Raw genomic sequence first — 17,594 nt, forward strand, 5'->3', positions numbered from 1 at the left:
GTCAATGTGATGGTAAAACTGTTAGCAGCACCATTAAGTATTACAATTACTTTAAGCCCTGTCTCCAAAGCAAAGCATAACAAAGTATTTTGGTGATTGATTATACTTTTAAAGGGAAGAGCTTAAATCTGCAGAAGCCAAGCCACAGAAACAGGGGTTGTACTTCCCAGTTCCTGTCAACTCCACATGTGAGTTACATGGTCACTATTTACAGGATGGGCAGATTTTATTATGATTTCCTTTCAAATATCAGGAATGCAGTCTCACCAGATTTTTGAGGCTAACCAAATGTCTGTACAGAGCTCCTGGTATTGGCATGAGAGTAAAAAAGCTCTTGTTGCAAAGCAGGAGAAAATTCCCCACTGACTTGCATATATTAACATGGTGGTCACCAAGGTAGCTGGCTCCATGACAGGCTTAAAAACATATCAATTATCTCCAAGTGAAAATATACACACACAAAAATACATTCATATTTCTGCCTTTCAGGAGGAAAAAATCTTTGAATGTAACTCCTAATTCTTGAGGCAAAATTAATTGTAGCTACCCAAAATTTCTTTTTCTGGGTCAGCAAACTTACTTCTAGCATTATGGAATTCTTAACCTGAGTTTGGGTTGGTTGGGATTTTCTAGTTTTTTGAATGATGTTTTTGATATGATAGCAATAAAAAGAAACCCATTAGAAACTCATTTTCAAGGGAAAGTCAGATTAGAGCAACTACATACTCTTCTGGGACTTGTGGTTTTAATTAGGCTTATAAATTCTGAAATTAAATTCTCAGTTACTTCCTTTTTGAGGAATGCTTGTCACATAGAAACACAGATATTAGACATAGATATGCTTGAAAGAGATGTCATATAGAAGCCCTGTTCTTTCTGTAAGTTGTAGGCTGCCACAGGCACACTATGGCCAAGCCTGAAATGTTCACTTCTTGTCTGTGCACAGGAAAATTCTTTCTGAAATAAATAAGAAATTATTTCTACGTATTTACTAGAAAATACCACCTGTTCATATTTGACATTGCTTCTTGCTTTCATATGAAGAGGAATAAACAAATATCTTTAATCTTTCCCATATAGCTCTTAGCTAGTTATGTGAAATTACTCACTGGTTCTGTTGATGGGTGCAGGAATAAACAGACTTTATAACAGTTCAACAGCATATTTAAGTAATTAGGTGCAATGAATACATTCAATAATACTCTAAAAATACAAGGTCTAAGTAGCAGAAATGCAGTAGAAATGTGTTGTATTAAGCTTTCAGTGAACATGTATTTAACAGAAGAGAACATATTGATTTGATATGCTTCTCAAGTTACGACAGATAACATGAACAATTTGTTTAATTGCTAAATGAAGAGTAAAGCCTGCAGTGTGTGGGACAACTGCCTGATCATCTGGGAGTCATTGCTCTGTCTCATTTGGCTGCAGACTGACAGGGCTCTACCTGCTTGTTTTACAGCAAAGTGAGTCCCACATTCAAGGAAAGACACTGAAGGAAGAGCTGCTTTGATACTGAAAATATCTCCAGTTTTCTTAAGGCTGATACAGAAGCAAATCACAAAAATAAATGATACTCCAATAGGTTGGTTTACCTGAAAACAGACTTGGCATTCAAACAAGAATAATATAATGAAAAGCATGTGGGGTGTGTGGGGGGGTGGTTTCTTAGTTGAAAGCAGCAAGATAAGGATCTTCCTCTGATATAACATTTATATAATAGGTCAATAAAAATTTAAATTAATTTAAGATATTCTGAGCATTAGATACAACATAACTGTCTTTGAAACTATCAGCTGAATACAGGGCAGAATGTCATCCTCTGCTACGCCACTGAGGGCTGGAGGAAATAAATATAAATGTCAAGATTTAAGTGAGAGACTCTTGAAAATGGAGCTAAACATGTTCTGGTGCCCAGTGGAAAAAAAGTGCAGTAGATTTGGGTGGAATGAGTTATGTAGTATATTAAAAAACCCCAAGAATGTACAGTTAAGGGTGTGCAGAAGCTAAATGTACCACCAACACAGAGAATTAGGTGAAACTTAAAGAGTCCCAAACTTCAGGGTCACTCCAATCATCCCTTCAGTGGGCTTTAGATTCAACATTTCTGTATCTTTATCCTGCCAATACAGAGAACCACGTGTGGTTCATTTTCTCTAGACTGCTGTGCCTGAGCAATGCTTTTCATTTTATTTCATAGTCTATGATATAGTTCATAACTATCCTACCTAATCAGGGGATATAGCTGTCAAATTATTGTTGAAATAGAGCTAGGAAAAAAGAATAAAGTAATTTATATCCTCAGGTGTGGCTCATTTATATCCTCAGGAATTGCTGGGCATTCTGTGGGTAGATTTCAAAACTTTCTGTTTGGTTTTATTCTTGTTAGTCACAGTACAGTAAAAGTTTCTGGCAAGGCACAAAGAGCAGAATCCAGTCATTTTCTTTCTGTTAAAGACTGCTTTGCTCGAGTAGCGAGGAAGAAGCAGGGTATAAAAAAAATAATCTGTAGATAGTGAAAATGATTGATGACAAGTGTGCTGAGCAAAGAAACACCTTTATTCAGCAGGGTGCCACACTCAGAAATCCCCTTGCTGTTGAATAACAGCTCATGGCTGCTACAAAAAGCCCCTCCCTGCTGGGAAATTTTGAAGCCAGGCGGAAAAGTTCTGTGTCTCTCTACAGAGAAAATTTATATCTGAAATGACAGCTATGACTACACCTTTGAGATAGCTTTCAGGGAAGGAAATAGAGTGCACCTGGGTGTCAGTGCATGAAATAGCATGAGAAATGGAAAGTTATTAATACTGGGTCCTAAATACTTTAATGGGAAGAAAAAAATTACCATCCGTGGATGCTTGTTTCACTTTATTAGAAGTTTTATTGCTTCAAGGACGGAGGGAAATTGCCATTTACTGTGTGTTTCAGAGGTGGTTCTCATTGTTCAGCAAGACCGTACCCCAAACAGAAAGGAAACTGCCTGCTGCTTAGTTAGATAGTTGTCATTTTCATCTTCTTCTAAATCTACAAATAAGTCCAGGGTAGGAACTAAAGGAGCAGCTCCTTGCCTGTAGCACAGCCTTTTGATCATGTTTCACTCTAAAAAGACATTTCCTACATGAGATTTTAACCGACATGACAAAAATTTTGGCTAAACTATACGTGAAACATTAATTCAACAAGGAACTCTCATTTTAGCCCATCTCAAAACTTACATTGAGAGGAAAAAGGACACAGTGCTGGAGAAAAAGACCTTTATAAATGTGTGTGGATAATAAAATCCATGGCTAGCTTAAAGGAAAAGATGTAAGTAAAGGAAGACAGAGATGCTAAACTGGATCATATGGAGCACTTCAAAAGATACATTCTGAGGAATGTGTTCTGCCACATAAGTTTGAGAATGCACTAAATTCATCAAACAGCTATAAAAATCTTCAGTGAATTATAAAAATCTACCAGATGGAAAAAGGCTAAACAAGAAAGGTCTGAGCTGCTCAAGAGCATAAAGACTTCAAAGGAAGGAATGGCAGAATTTAAGTTAAAATTTTAAAATAAAACACTTTCTGAAGACAAGAAGATGGCCTTTTATTCAGAATCAGACAAAAAAAAAATAAAGGCATTACCATGCTTATAACTTCTGAGACAAAACTAAAATAAACCACCATATATGCAGACTTGAAGGAAGGAAATTATTCTCCCTGCCAGATGGCCAATAAAAGGTCTGTGTCTCTTTCCATCCTTGAGATGAGATAAAACGTGTGTAGGCCTTGCAACACCTATCACGAGCAAAGTCAGACAGCACACAGCCTGCTGCCTTGCAGTGACTCAGAATGCTCAGCCCTGAGCAGAAGTGGGTTTTTTAGCAAATCTCCTTGACCCAGCCTAAATTCTCGTGGCAAAGAGCAGAGGGGTGGGAAGGGCCAGGTGTGGGCCCAGCTCTGAGCGCGCCCCTCATGCTTAGCTTTGCTGCTCGTTAATGTCATTTCCCACCAGGGATTTCTCTCCAAGAATATCGCAAACATCACTTTCACTCCTATTTCTGGGGTGGTGAAAGTTCCTCTGGAGTCCTGCTGGAGCAGTGCCAGGGCTCTGTGAGGTGTTTAATGCTGCCTGGCAGTTTTCTGAGCACACTGACAGAAAGCAGCGCATCAAGAGCCGAGCCCAGCACCGCTGGCTGGGCGGCGCTTGGTTTTTGGCTGGCAAAGACATCCTCTGGAAAGCAGCGGGGGATGGATGGGGCTCAAGAGGAAACCCGAGCATTTCCCTTTGTGCATCTCTGAGGATCAGGAGCTTCCCCACTTTACAGCAGCGTGAGGGATGGCTTTATCCCAAATGCACATCAGATAAAAGTATAAAGGTCACTCTTTGATGCGACTTCACAACAGCAATAGAAAAGAGGATAACGCTGAGGACACATACCTCCCTTCTAGCTATTTCCAATAGCAGACCTGTGCTTAGCAAAAACAGCCCATTTTCCTTAACCATAGGAACACCCACATTTCTCTCTTAGTTATGCACTTTGCACTGAAAACAAAAAAACCCTGCAAGAATCATGTGGATTTCAAACCACACACGCAGAGAAAGTACAAAATAACATGAAGGTATACATCCAGTACTTGAAAAGTTTTGTCTAAAAAGAAAATCCTATATGGTGCTCTACATAAGAATTATGATCAGACTGTTTACATTCAAACGACAACCTATTTTGGACTCTGTACATTAGGATTTTCAAATATTACAGGCAATACCAAAGTGGTTATTTACTTATATTTGTCATGTTTTATATAGATGTTTTATATTGTAAATGCTTTGAGATTGGAACTTATGGACGGAAAATAGCTCTTAAGCCACTGCTCAGAAGATAACAACAATAATTTTCATGCATAATGACAGTGATGTTAAATGTCTGCACACTTTTTGCCATGCCTTTCACCATTCCTCTATCAATCTCTCATCCCTTACAGCTGTTGAATGCAGCTGCTCTTGCAGCCCGGTACACGTGACTGTGAAACCCTTGCGAGAGGGACAATCCAATCTCTGCCTTACTCTGTGGTTTGGTTGCCTCTCTGCAGCCCTGGGCACCCTGCAGGGTCATTCTTCTGCTCCACTTGCTGGGGAAAGCTTTGCAGGAAAGGTGAGTCTTACACACCTGATCGTGGCAGGGCTTTTACATTTTTTCTTTTCCATCTTCCTTGGAAGGAGGGATCCTGCACTTGAACATTAATGGCATCACCAGGTGGCTCGACCAGAGGTATTTTTTGTAATACAATTTCCTCCATGGCTGGTAGCTCCATTAAGAACTGAAAAGCAATTTTTAATTTATATTTTGTCTTCCATTAAGTGCCAGTTCTTTCACACATTATATGTTCCAAGCAATCTTACATCTCACAGATCTCCTAAATGTGAATGGGGATATATTGTGGCCTCTTCTTTTAATGCAATATATCTTTAACTACAGAAAGCTCAGCTTTCATACTACAAGTCTCGGCATCACAATGTGAATTAAATTTATGCACAAGCCAGTCAGAGAGAAATCAGTGCATTGCATTGTGCCAGTGAAAAGGCAGTGCCTAGGCATAAATATATTTCAACTTTATGTATTTAGCAAAAAATGAAACTCCAAACCCAATTATTTTCTTACAGATTTACTACAGAGTCCATTCTTTGAAGCATCAAGAGCAGAATTTTGCAGAAATGACAGGTATGTTAGATCAAGGTAAATAAATTGTTTGAATGAAAGTGAAAAGAATTGAGAAAAGCCTCCAGGCAAACAAGTTTGCTTTTAGAAACAATTTCTACAAGCTTAGAGATGGATTTGAGCTATTAAAACCAATACAAAATTTTAAAGAAGATACAAAAATGAAAACAGTAAGTTTTCTCTGGTTATTTTAAAACTGGAATCATAAATCATGCACTACAGTCCTCAGCCACAGAAACCAACAGCAGAATTCTCAAGAAATTGAGGATAATTTGGATTTAGTTTGGATAATTCTCTGCAAGTGATTTTAAAAGAATGAAAAGGGTAGGTACTAAGAAACTCACAGGAAAAGTAATTTATGCAGCACTTCTGAATATTTCCATCTCTCTTCTTACATACAATGGGAGTTTATTGATGGCTTTTTATAGTGTCAAATTCCAGTACTTACAAATTTACTGTCTTCTTCTATTTTAAGTTTAAGCCTGTTAAGATCTTGAGTCTTTCATCCTGTTTTTCCACAAATTTTTGGTGTCTTTCAAATGCAAATCTGATTCAAATTAATCACAAGTCAGCATCATTTATTTTGTCAATTGATATCCACTACTCAATGTATTGCTGAAGAGAAAGAAACAGCTGCAGGGATGGGAACTGAGACACTATCAACCCCTCAATTGTTGTCAAGTTAGGACTCTGCATGCATTTTTTCTTATAGATCTTTTCCATCTGATTTTGAGGACATTATATTTTTTCCATCTAGAAATTTAAGGAGTTACATTATACATTAACAATGGCTAATTACCATCAGCCATCTTGTGTTGTGTGCTAGAGGAAATAGCAGAAATCTTGTCTCAGTGCTCATATTTTTTAATGTGTAATCAATCAGGATGTTTGACAGTGCACAAACCTGACAGCCCTTTGTAGGTACCAACACAAACATTGTGGCACCTGATGTTAAGAAGTTCTCTTTGACCTGCATCTTAGCACCAGTAACGTAGGAGGTTCAGGGTGCACATTACCCTTAATGCTGTGACATTTCCAGCTTCCATTAAGACTAGTTTGGTATAACCACAAATTTGAAAATAAATAGCTGAGTGGAATTAGAGGAAAAAAATGTTTGATGCAGTTTGAGCACATAGAAGCAAGGAAAAACCTCAAACACAACATCTCTGCAGCCTTATTCACAGTGTTTTGAAACACCATGATCTCTGTAGGTTCACTAAAAAACATCAAGCTTTGCTCTAAGCCTTCCCCCAGCCACCTTCCTGAGAAATCCCACCTCCTCTCTCTGATTCCTTTCCAGGGAGGAGAGATGGCTTGGTCTCAGGAAGACAAGTTCACCTGCTTCCTTATGTTTTGTTTTCACAGGCATCAGCTAAGGCTCCCAAATGTACAATAGACTTCACTTACACTTATTTCACTTTTCTTTCCCTCCCTGCAAACACACTTTCTGTTCTCACAGCTCTATACAAATGGCAGTAAAAGACATGTCTGTCTGCAGCCTGAGCAGACAGACCTGCAAGCAAACAGATAATCAGAAACTGAAGTGGTCTCCCACTCTAATGAAAATTCAAGATACTGAACGTGGATGGAAATACTTCAGCTTGCTTGAGAGAGCAGAGCCCCTGAGCTTCCCAAGACCTTCACGGAACAGCAAATGCAGGCAAGAACCGGTGGGGAAGCAACTGAGCACAGACGTGTGAGGCAGCCAATGTGTCAGATCAGACATTTTCCTTACTGAAAAATAAAACAGGGAGAGTGCTACAAGCAGGGATCCTGCAAGACAGATTAATCATTCTGTCTGGAACAACTGTTAACACCATTCCCGAGCAGAAGCTTTCCATGAAGCAGCCCAGCAGGGAGGAAAGCACGGACCCCGATGGCAGCGAGCTGCACAGGAACATCAGAGTGTCCTTGCAACCACAGGATGGCAACTGAGGGGCTGCTGCATGTGGAAACATCACCAGCACAGGTACACTGAACAGAGCTGGCCCATGGAAGAAATCTGCTTGTTATTTGGCTCCATTATCACTCCCAGAGTAATAAGTAAAATCAAATTCCATTCCGATTCATTTGGCACTCGCTCCTGTCTGGGTTTGAATTGCTTAAGTGGTCTCTACACTGTTCTGTTATCTCCATCACTGCAATTTCAGACTGTTTAAACATGCTCTGGACTTTTGGTGCCACGAGGTTGTCTGCCTTAAGCCAAATTGCTGAAAGCCCTGAGCAGCCAGCAACCACTAGAAAGGCTTCCAAATGCTGAAGATATTATAAAATCACCATGGCCTCTCTCTGGAAATACAGGCTTGCTAGGAACTGTCTCCAATTGATATACCTCAGCTGAATGATGCAGTGTTAGGAGGGATTATAGTTTTAACTAATAGAAAGAACACATACAGGTCTAAATGGCTGGTCACCCATCTGTGTTTTGAATAAGTATGCATTAGAAAGTTTTACTGGATATACATTTGTTTTGTTTGTTTGTTTTATTTTACTGTATTATCACAGATTTATATCATACTGAATACTCTGGTTTTTCAGGTGCAAATCAGTAAGTCTACAGTGAAAAATATAAATAGGTGAGTATGGTGAATTCCACATCAACAAATAACCAAATTGACAGGGACTAGCAGAAGTTCAATAAAGTAATTTTAAACCATCCACATAAGTTCAATGATTTTATTTTATAGCCATTTAGTATATGATATTTAACTTTCAGCCTTTAATAAAATGGGTGAAAAATTATTTAAGAAATTACATGGGCAAAATGCAGTTAAATATGTGAGGAAAATTGTAACTGGTTAAAGATGACTGCAGCACCCACAAAAGTTAACTGCAATAAATTTCTGGTGAGGCTGGAGCTGTGAGTGAGGCAAAGGCTGCCCCTGACCAAATGGGAGCTGCTCAGTCATGTCATTTATCTGCTTGTCTGTGAGAGCTCCAGCCTGGCATCACAGGACTGAGCAGTACAAAGCCCAGTGCCACAGCAGTGTACTAGAGCCTCGGAGGGCAACCCCTCCCAAAAATCCATATCCATCAGTAAGCTGCAGTTCTTCAGGGAAATGAAGAGCCAGACAACAGCTCTGTTATCCCTGGCCCTGCTACATGCCCAGAGACTCAACCAGCTGTGGGCTTGAAACATCTTACCTTTATGAACAGCAGTCAATATGGATTTAAAGTTGAACTTCTGAATTCAATTAACTATAATTGAAACATTTACAGTAAAGACAGTCTTTATTTCTAAAGAAGGGCTTCAGAGCTGGCCTCTCTCTGGTCTTCTGTTCATGCCCTCTTCTAACTGCTACATCCTAAATCCTGGTATTAAGATCCTTAAATTACCTCAGGATGAAGACTCCTAATCCCAGACCTTGTGTACCATGGATGCAGTTTTGCCACTTGTGGGATTGTTGGAGATGCGGGTCTCTGCAGAAAATATGTCACCCAGTGAAACAAGGTGAGAAGAAAACTAAACTTTGAAGAATGCTTTTCAAAATCAAAGTTTCCTAGAAATGTTGCACTGCATATAAACTAATCACCAACCTTTCACTTTTCTCCCTTCCTGAGTGCAAAGCCATCCATCCATAAACTGCCTCCTGCTCACACCGGTCACAGGATCAAATGCATGTCAATGAGGCTGCAGGCTTATGCCTCTGGAAACAGAGATTCCTTTACTCAAAACTCTTTGTGGTTCTTCCATCCATAAAAAGTCTCACACACACACACAGACACACTTTTCAGTTTAAAGCACAATATTCCAGATAGCGTAATACTCCATAAAATAACATGAAAAGCACAACCCTTGAAATGAAAGCCACCAGCTCCTGAGAAATGGCCTGAACATCCTCAGAGATACTAACAGTGTGTTTGCTCATGTGTTTGCACAACACAGATTTCTTTCTTGCTTAATTTGTATTACAGCATCCAGAGGAGAAAGCCTGATCTTCATTCATTACTGCTCAGCACCTGTCGTTTACATGAGTATCAACTTCAAACAGTAAAATAACGAACAACAAAGGAGACTTTTTTACAAATACATTAAGAAGTATACATTTTTAATTGCCATTACCCTATTTAAGTTCTTAAACATTAAAGCAGAAGGATATCGGCACTTTTATCAACACACAGACATTTGTGACGCATATGCAAACAACTGCAAAAAAAAAGGTCCTAAGCAAAAGTTGAACAATATAGTAACTAAAAGCTTCTTGCATCTCATTTTTTTGAAGATGGGGAAGCACAGTGAGGAGACAAGGTGATATTCTGGATTAGAAATACATTTTTTTTGCAAAAAGCCTTAACTTTAAACTTGCATATTACCTGACATTGCAGGGAACTTGAAGCTCAATAAAGGAAAATGCATGCACATGGGAGCATTTTCTTAATTGGACTCTTGAGCTGAAAACTCGGATGTATTTCTAGTAGATGAAATGCTTCATATTAAATGTCAAGATGTATTGAAGAAGTGACACTTAAAATGAACTGAAGAAAGAAATAAAACGGCAGAAATTTAAGACAGCGTTTATTAGCTGAAGATGTTCTATGCATAGAACAACTCACATTTTAAAACTAATTTCTGTCTATCTGGGATAATGATTGCGTGCCAGGAGTCAGGAATACAATGCAAAACCAGTATCAGAGGGGAGAAAGAGGCTTCTATGGAAATAATTTGAAAACACATAACACAGCTCAGAGGAAGACTTACTTCAGCAGGTCCAATTAACACCAATTGTACTCCATTTCTGCTCTATAAATACACCCCACTGATTTTTTTTTTTTGTTTTGGAAAATAGTTCTCTAGAGCCTTATTCACGTTGGAGTCACTGTCTGGTCCAAGCTGACAAGCTGCATAGTCACAGTTGCCTTTCCCCTCCTGCTCTGTGCTCCCAGCTCTCTGCCTTCCTCCACCACAGGACCTTTGGGTCCAGCCTGGAGCTCAGCTTTAGGCCCCCTCAGCCCCAGGGTTCCCCTCCATTCTTCCATACCACTTGATGGCTTCTGGCTCCTCTCACCCCTTGCAGAACTCTGCACTTTCAGTCTTACTCAGAGCCTTCATTTTCTACAGTGACCCTGGGAGGTCAGGTAGTCTGACTCACTTTTACATCACTTTTAAAAATTTCTTCCAAAATTTCCATCCATTCAGCGTACCATTACTCTTTTGCTCCAGATCTCTTTCACACTTCAATTATTTCCTTTTGCTCATCACCTACTTCAATTCAGCTTCACCAGCTTTCTCTTTTCACCCTGTCAGACATTTTTCACATCCTTCTTTCCCAACCCTCCCTCCCTTTGTAAAATGATAGAGTTTGTCCTATCAGCTCTGACAAGCTGTCCTTTCAGTTATTGACACCATGGCAGCCCCAGATCCAATTCTCCTCCTGCTCCTGTTCTCATGCTGCCGAAGCAGGCGTGAGAAAGGGCTCAGGTTTTGCTGGCTTCCTGTGCCTCACATTGATTCTCCTCTTTCTCATCTCTGCCCTTTCTGCTGTCAGCCCTCATTACCACCACAGCTGCCTCTTACCTGCTACCACACACATGCTCTGCTCTTCAGACTCTTAGTAACATTTCATCTGAAAAACTAGCAATCTTCTCAACACGCCTTTCTTCATCAGTGAACTCTCTGGTGAATCCAGAACTGCCTTTTAAAGCCTTACCAGTGCCAATTTGAAAAAAAACCCACACATTTATAATTTGCTTGCCTAGTCTAAATTCCTTTGTCTTTAATGTTCTTCTTATATCTAGTCATCAGATCTGATGCAGCTAAATAGGTCCTTTTTGCCAGTCCTGATTAATTTTTTTCTATTTTGAACATCTTTAGCATGTTAGGAGTGAAATTTGTCTTCTTTCTTCTTCTCAACTAAGCAGCGCTCAGGAAAGTCAAGGAAAGTCAAAACTTGAACTCCTACTTAAGATTTTGATATTACAATAGACTTACACTCCTATTGCTGGAAATGACAAAGTGCAGAAAAAAGAGTAAGGAAAAAGTAAGCAAGGAAATAAAAGCCAAACTGTAGGCTGCACCAAGGCCAAGGGTGGCTTTGGAAATTGGGAACCTGCAATTCTCCTGCCTGCACTGACAGTGTTCCAGCCTTTTTCTTGAGGCTGCAAGGTGCCCTTATGGTTTCACCTATCACTGGGTTCTGGGGAGAGCATATCCCAAATATCCCTCTCCCATTTTCCTCCTCCGTTCCAGTACATGACAATTTAAAGAAGATTGAAACAGGACCAGTGTTAGGAACATCACATCTGAACTTCCAAACAGAGCAGATTACTTTTATATAGAAAAATGAAGTCACAAATTAGGATTTTTTTTTAAATAATGTCCATCCAAAGCAGAGGGAAGTAAAACCACTGGCATGTGGGGATTATCCACATACAGATCAATGTTCCATAGGGATATTTGGCACTACTTTTACCAAACATAGATGTATATTAATTATGTATTTGATTAAAGGAAGCCAGCTGTCAGATTTCCAGTAAAGCATTTATTCAATGCTCTTACACACAAAGATTCAGAAGAAAGAACTAAATTAAAAAAACTAAATTCTCTCTCCTGTTCATATTAATTCACCAGCTCCATGCTGGAGGAAACAACTGGAAATCTGGATGATCACAGGAACTCTTTTCAGGATTCATCACTGGACCTAGTACAAGAAGATACCTACAACAGGATTTTCAGGCTCAGTGTTTTATCTTCAAGCCAAACTGAAATTCTTTTGCTAGAGGTGAAACTGGTTTGTACACAGGCATACACAAAAACTTCCAGTAAATGTCAGCTGCGACATAACATATACATAATTGTAACAAGAACAGCAAATCTGCTTGGCATTACCTTCACCAAGTCACTTCAGGGTCAGTTTTGCAGTAAATTTCTGATTTCAAAAGGAATCTATTCTCAACAGGAATGTTTGCTCTCTTGCAAACTTCTGCCTTGACTACAAGCTTTAAAAAAAGTTTAAAGAATTTAGAAAAATGCTGTAAATGTTGTAAAACCAAGAGACTGACACTGAGAAGAAATTAAGAGAGCTCTTATTTCTCAGGACTCAGGTATCAAAGTCAATCTGAAAATGAAAGAATTATCTCTCAAACACTAATCAACTAGGATCACGTAGCACCTTAGTGAAATGATTTAATTTTGTGTTGAACAGCTTTTATCAGTGCCAGAGCATACTGGGACTAAAAAACCACTTTGCTCTTGGGAGAATTCCCCACAGCTGGCTACTCCGAGGCTGCCTGCACAGCCACATGGAATCCAGCCCATCCACAGGCAAAACCTGAGCTGGGATACAGCTCTGAACCCATCTGGGGTGGCAATCCAATTCTGCTGCAGAAAGCAGACTCTGACTTATATAAATACCCTGGTTTAAAACTCCCTTTTTATCTTTTAAAGACAATATAGTTTATAGTTCTTTCTAAGAGCAATTTTTTTCCTAACCTGAAATAAATATTGGTCATTGTTTTTTAGTCTAAATTTAACAATGTTTAAATCAGAAATAATTAAAAATCTGATACAATAAGTTATAATTTTAATTGTAATAACATTTCACTTCTAATCTGATTATTTCCCAGAAGCCACTTGTGTGAGTATAAAATGTATTCATATTCCATAATCTAAAAAAATTATAGTAATTTTTCTAATCTGTACTTTAAGTGGAAAGTTAAGCAAAATCAGTCTATAGCCATGGCAAGCCTCTGTGCTTTGCCCATAAGGTTGTGTGTCCCAAGAAGAGAGATGTGATGTGAGGAAGAATTTTTTTCCAGCTCCATTCGTTGTGCACCAGCAGCCAAGCTAATGCCATTTGTATGTGTAGGTAGCATGGGAGCTGTCACTATCACTGCATTTCTCAGAGAGAGGCACAATGAATATTTGCATTTTAACAAGACAATACAGGTGGGGAAGGCTGCCTTTGGAGAGTGCACAGGGAGAGCAGGGGTGAGGACAGATGTGTGTCTGTGTACATCAGTGCCATTCTGAGGGTGCCACCTGAAGCAGCCAGGGGGACCAGCCAGCACCCCCAGGCTTTGCTGCCTGGCTGAGATTCAGAGGTGTGTGATAAATGCTGGCTTCAGCCAACAAAACTCTGGCAATTTCAGAGGCTGAGGATTCCTCCTATACCATTGGCTTCATAGAGATTTCTGAACTTTGATGTGGAGACCCTGTTTGGCCGTTTCCTCAAAAGCAAAAGGGACACAGTCCTTTTCCTCTTCCCTTGCACATGCTCAGAGCCTTTTGTGAGGGAAAAGCCTAATTAGCCCCTTCTGCAAGACTTTAGAATTGAGATTTTTTTCTGAGATGATCTTTGAGACTGCCCAATCATATTTCATTCCTATTTATCAGTAACATGTTTGCTAATGCATTACATGGCACCATTAGCATCTATATACTCTGAGATTAGCCAGTGTTTCCATTAGGGAATTATAACTCATCCTTACAATTTGATTCCAGACAGAATTGTAGCTTTCAGCATCAGAGCCCAGAGTGATTTAAATAATGGAATTGGGCTATAAAATCTGTTTAGTTTCCAGTGTATATTTTATATTTGAAACTAAATGCAAAAATATTGAAAGATTTAAAATTGGGCTATTGCAAAGCACTTTTAGGAAGCAGTTTTACTGATATCAGAGATTGCTGCTTTTGTGCATTTAGGTTTTTTTAAAATAATTCTTATGTTGAGCATTCTACAAATACTTTTCTCAAAATGAAATTTCACAAGAATACTTACAATATGGGCTTCTACATTCATTTATCACTATACAGATAACTAATGCCATTACATGGGTGGTTGATAAAAGAGTATTTTGAACATTTAATGGCTGTGAAATTGTGAAGAATGTATAGGGAGCTCTGATTTTTTTTCAGTCAACAGAACTAAACCATCACATTATATCAAAGATAGCATTTTACATTTTACATTCAGGAAACAGCTTTCTACAGAAGAAAGATGGGAGTGCCAGGAAACTCATTTAATAAATGAACAGCAATCTTTGACTGAGGTTTTCCAAATTGTATGCCTAAACACAGGTTTTAAGTGCCCAGATATACATCATTCTACATGTGATGGAAAAGACATGATGTTTGGAGAATCCCAGATGTTTCTGCTGCTCTTTTTTCAGTAAATGCTGGTATCCATGGGTAAACTCTCTTTTGATTTATAATTAAGTCTTATTTTATCACCTATTTAATACAATGTACATAACACACCCCTTCCCAATTGGGTTTATTCCTTTTATCCTGGCTTCAATCAACTTTTCTAAAATTATTGGTTTATTACATGATCTAACTAATCAAATTTCATATATGTATCACAGAATCACAGAGTCTGGACAGACCTCCAGAAGTCATTTAGTACAACCTCATGTTCCAAGAAGGGCCAGTTAGATGAGGTTGCTCAGGGATTCATCCAGGCAATTAAACCCTCAAGAGTTCAACTCACCACCATCACCACCTCTGTGAAAAGCATCTTCCAGTACCTGGTCACCCTCACATTTGCAATATTTTTTAAAAATCAGAATTTCCTGTCTCCATTGCCTTTTTTCCCTACCACTGAGCACTTCTGGGAAGAGCCTGTCTCTTGCTCTCTAGATTGCCCTGTTAGGGAGTTGAAAAAAGAAGTGTGTCTTCCTTTATGTTCTTAAAGCTGACCAAGGCTCTCCTCAAGCATTGTATCTTTCAGATCCCTGACTGCACTGACAACCCTCAGCTGGGCTCACTCAGTTATGTCAAAGCCCTGCTTGTACTGGGCAGTCCAAAACTGGACACAGGCCAACAGGACTCCCAACAGGAGTCATGGCCTGCATGTGGGAAAAACACTACAGTGAATTCACTTTTCTTTTTACAGATCTACTATATTTATAATATACCATTTTAAATTTATTCTTATATTTACAATATTTATAGTAAGTACTTTTTTAAAAGAGTGCTTGTATTATGATGTGCTAAATGCAACACTGGATCAAAACAGTTAAACATTTGCTATACACCCCCAAGAACACTGGTAAGCAAAATGATTGAAGGGAACGATTTTCCAAGGGAAAGTAAATGTGGCATTCTTACTACCAAATAGTTTTAATTTAGCATTAAAAACCCTTATGTTTTAACTTTAGAAAGCACCACTAAAGAAAAAATGTCCACTGAACTAGTCAAGAGAAGAAAAAAAAAAATAGAAAAATGTTGCTAATGTTACAGTTTGGAAAGTCACAACCTTTAATTTGTTTAGTTTTCAAAAAAATCTATTACACATTTGCCTTACAGAGCTAATCCAGTTATAAAATATATGATGTTTTTATAAGGGCAGTCGGGTTCCAGGAGTGATACACAAATAACAAACTGCAGACACAGAAATTATTACCAAAGTATCATGACAATTATCACCATCTGAACACAAAGATGACAATCACATTATGCTGCAGGGATTATTCTTCAGCACAGGATGAGAAAGTCCCCAAAACTATTATGACAAAGCAAAGGATGAGATGCAAACATGAAAAGATGTGTTTTTCCATTTGACAAAAGTAGGAGACAGGATGCCATGCACTGAAATAAATTGCCTAAGGCAACACGTGAAGGTACACGTGCTGAAACCAAATCTTCTGAAGCCCAGACTTACAGTTTAGAGCCATTCAAGACAATGACATTTTAGGTCATTCGAGAGCTCTGGTTTCAGTTTCTGTGTGTTGACCCACCCTCTAAATGCCATGATTCTTCCTCCACTTATTCAGATGAGAACTTGGGCTGACTCTATAGAGGAAGGGCTGTACTTACGAACAGACAGCTCTCTCCTGTGCCCAGAGAATGTGACAAACACCAGTGGTGAGGGGCCCTAGGAGAGGCTGGGGCACATGGCAAGGCTGCACCAAGTGAAGAAGGACACAGCATTCCTGGGCCTGGGAACATGGAAAGGCTCCTTCCTGGGGCTGCACCAACGGTGAGACTGAGAGGCAGGCACCTTTAAATAGCAGAGCTCCTCAGCCTCAGCTGAACCCTGTTCCCCACTGCTGTGCTCACCACCTGTCCTCATCTTAAGCCACCCATCCAACACCCTGATCACCAAAACCAGACCATTAGTTTATCCTCTCCCCTAACCTTCTACCAACTGGCTGCCCACTGAACCCACTCCCTTCTCCAGAAATACCAAGAATATGGTTTTATTCCCTCCTAATGTCTTTTTAAATCTCTCTAGCTCTGCTGTTAACTATGCAATTTATGCACATTTATATAAACATACATACATGACACCTACAGCTAACATAACAAGCAACATGTCTGGTACAGGTAGAAAAAAAAATATTAATTCCAGCCTGTGCTATTAAAAATGTCCTTCAGATATTCTACTATGGTATAACATTGTCAAACAAAAAACTCATAGCTCTTCTTTTCAGTGTGTTCAAGAGCTTTACATGTCCCTTAGTATACCTTTGTATATCCTGAAACTCAGAACAGATAAGTAAAACCTATCACTACAGAATAACTCCTTTTTTAATATTTATAGCGAGAAGATGGAAAATTGAAAAAAAAAAAAAAACCAGGACAACCAAAGACACAGATTTCAAGCTGAGTATTTACAAAAGTAGTTTCTATTTAGACTTCAGTGTCATGTTACAGAAGTTAGGCAGTTGTAGAAGAAAGCCCCACAGACCGCTTTTGTACCAAGTATGAAAGGAGAGGTAAAAAGAAGTTGCAATGGACAACAGCAGCATGATGATACCCATTAGTGCATCTGCTGCTTCACTGCTGCACGTGCCATGTAGCCAAGCTCAGACACAAAAACCCATAAAATATTTAGAGGGATTCTTCTGGCTACAAATTTTACCCCAAATCTGGCATGTCTTTAAATCTAAAGCTATCATTACACCCCAATGATCAGATATTATAATTTGGTGTTGCACTTAAGTCACAAAATCA

The 17,594-nt window shown here is 39.0% G+C and overlaps 1 long non-coding RNA gene across 1 annotated transcript; it reads right to left on the bottom strand.

Moving 5' to 3' along the window:
- Nucleotides 1-6,003: 6,003 nt before the first annotated feature.
- On the bottom strand, nucleotides 6,004-16,544 carry LOC117244748. The gene is made up of 4 exons (XR_004498397.1): nucleotides 16,455-16,544; nucleotides 9,236-9,345; nucleotides 9,035-9,118; nucleotides 6,004-7,432 (listed from the first exon to the last, which is right to left on the bottom strand). It is a non-coding gene; the product is annotated as an uncharacterized LOC117244748 (long non-coding RNA).
- Between the last annotated feature and the right edge of the window lie 1,050 nt (nucleotides 16,545-17,594).

The sequence above is a fragment of the Parus major genome, chromosome 7 (genome assembly GCF_001522545.3).
Source record: "Parus major isolate Abel chromosome 7, Parus_major1.1, whole genome shotgun sequence".
Lineage (NCBI taxonomy): Eukaryota > Metazoa > Chordata > Aves > Passeriformes > Paridae > Parus > Parus major.